The following is a 2,790-nucleotide window of genomic DNA, read 5'->3' on the forward strand; positions in this document are numbered from 1 at the left end:
ACCGTTACCTAACTCCTACTCTACTTACTAGTTTCACTTATGCTATTCTTAGCGACACTTAGATTTATCACGGTTCAGAGAAATTCCTACCGAAAAATTTCGGCAGAGTCTCCCCTGTACCGGTGACCAAATCCATAATACATAAGATATATACGCAGCCACAGGCGGCTGGAACACATTTTATTCACAACCACGCAGTAATAAATCAACAGGAAGAAAGAACCTACTCTAGCAATAGCAACAACTATACTACTCCAACTCATAATAAAAGAAAACTAATTACAAATGCGGAATAAACTTATTTACAGTCTCAACCCATAATAACACTTAAAAGAGAACTAAAAGAACTAAACAGAAAAGTCTTGGCAATTTGCCAGCTCATTCTGGATCTCTCCATAGTCCAGCCACCACACACATCCATCATCACCACCACCCTATCGCCTCCCTTCATATCTTAGCTTTTCCTTTATCTGCAGTAGGAGGAAAAAGAAAAGTATCTATAAGCGAAAACGCTTAGTAAGTACTAATCTATCTCACAAAACTCGAAATGCATAAATGAAATGCATAAGTGCTGAAACTGAAATAATAATAAAGCTATCTGCATGTGCTCATGGTATACAGAAAATGAACAGAATACAAATCATACTCAGTATCAAGCAGGATAACAAGAAACTAACAATGTAAACTTAGAATCAAAGAAACTAACCATTCTTATTTATTCTAAGCTTGGAACTTATTTCATTTCTTGTATCCTTGTGTTAGAAATTAATCTTTTAATTTCTATCCTTTACTTTCTTCTTCTTTCTTTCTTTCTTCCTTCTTACTTTTCTTTCTTTCTTTACTTTTCTTTACTTTGGGCCCAGGCTTAGTACCATCTCATGCGCGTTCCCTAATAGGTTGGGGTTGCGAGCCACCAATCCTAAAAGAGCAGACCTCGGTCTACCAAGACCTCGGAAATGGTCACCTGGATTTGTTTAACGACAAGCTCTTGGATGTCGGGTACTAGCCTCTTGCTTGACTTACTTGTTATCTTTCTTATTCTTTTATCTTCCTTATTATCTTTTATTAAAGATTGTGGGAGTCCTTTAAATATACTTAACAAGTATGGGTGTATAATCAACTAACCATGCTATATAACAGAATAAAACAAGTAACTTAAAGCTTACTGATCATGCTATAAGCTAAACTAAAGAAAACAAATTTAAAGCCTTTGAATCATACGATGAAAACATGGCAAAGAATGCTATTTTAGTGCTTCTAAACATGCTGTAAAATCAAGTATGGAATGATTCTAATCATGCTATAAATAAAGCAAAAGGAAGCTAACTTTGGGCTTTCTAAGTATGCTGTAATAAAAGCAATATATGTAACTCTACACTTTCTATCATGCTGTAGAAACAGAGCATGGAATGCTACTTTAAGGGCTTCTAAACCTGCTATTAAAACATGACAAAGAATACTACTTTAAGGCCTTTAAACATGCTATACAAAATAAGGTAACATGCTACTTTAAACTTCTTCAGCATGCCATAAAATAACACAAGGGAAAGCAAATCTGAACTCCCTAAGCGTGTTATAAAATAGAGCAAAGGAAAGCAAATCTGGACTTTCTAACCATGCTGTAAAATAGGGCAAAAATGCTACTTTAGGGATTCTCTAAACATGCTGTAAACTAGGCAAAAGAATGCAACTTTGAGCTTACTAAACATGCTGTGAAATAGGGCAAAGGAAGACTAATTTGATCTTATCAATCATGCTACAAAACACACTTTATATATAGCTGTTCGTGCCCTGTTTTTGGCCAGGAAAACTGAACTACAAGGTGCTCTAAATGTATGTTGTTTGTGCTTAATATAACAAGGTAAAACTAAGCTACAAATAAGCTGTTCAATACTACACAGCTTAAATTAAGTTTCATGGCAGCAAGGGGAAATTACACCTGCCCAACAAATTTCTAATGGAAACTATTCCATTTACCTAAAACCTCTTCTCAACTTCCTATAAATCTCACGGCAGCCAAAAGAAAGCTGAAGAATTGCTACTGTTCAGTCCACAGGAATGAACCAAATTCAAAGGAAATCTAAAACAGCAAGTATCTAAAGCTAACACCACATGCTTTAAACTAGGACAGACTTAAAACCATTCAAATCCCTTCTTCTCCCTTTAATCAACTCACAGCAGCCACCCAAAAGCAAGAATCCCACTTGCTAAATTGAAACTTAAGAAATCCAACTCTAAAAGAACTCAATAAACACATAGCAATGTGTACAATTTACAAATAACATAAAATCTACTCCTGGAACCAAGTAACAAGGCTGATCGTGCCCCTTTCCTAGCATAATTCTGCTTGCTGAAATGTTACAAACAAAATCCACGTAACTTATTCAAACCTATACCTTCACAGAATCACAGAAACCTTTAGGCATGTTACAACCGAAATGCAAAGGAAACCCACGGTAGAACATCCAAAGCCAAAATCTTTATAGTATGTTTCGGATTCAAGAAAACTCAGGAAAACAAGGAAACGAAAACCGAAAGATCGGAGCAACTCCTACCGCAGGTGAGTAGTACTTACAGCCGGTTCTTGGACTTACAACCGAGGAGGAGGAAGGAGAAGGCTCTTAGGGTTTTCGGAGGGCTCGGGTTTGCAGATTTTCTGGCTTCCTCTTGTGCCCGCGAGCTCTTCTCTGTCGGGATGACCACCCACGGGTGAGGGCTGGCCGGAAGAAAGCTTCGCCGGCGCCGGAGACCCAAAAACCTAGCTTCTTCTTCGTTTCCGCCGAGGGAGAG

The 2,790-nt window shown here is 37.6% G+C and overlaps 1 long non-coding RNA gene across 1 annotated transcript; it reads right to left on the reverse strand.

Annotated features, from left to right (window-relative positions):
• Window positions 1-235: 235 nt before the first annotated feature.
• On the reverse strand, window positions 236-2,790 carry LOC122012146. The gene is made up of 2 exons (XR_006120146.1): window positions 2,576-2,790; window positions 236-470 (listed from the first exon to the last, which is right to left on the reverse strand). It is a non-coding gene; the product is annotated as an uncharacterized LOC122012146 (long non-coding RNA).

Source organism: Zingiber officinale, chromosome 8A (genome assembly GCF_018446385.1).
Source record: "Zingiber officinale cultivar Zhangliang chromosome 8A, Zo_v1.1, whole genome shotgun sequence".
NCBI lineage: Eukaryota > Viridiplantae > Streptophyta > Magnoliopsida > Zingiberales > Zingiberaceae > Zingiber > Zingiber officinale.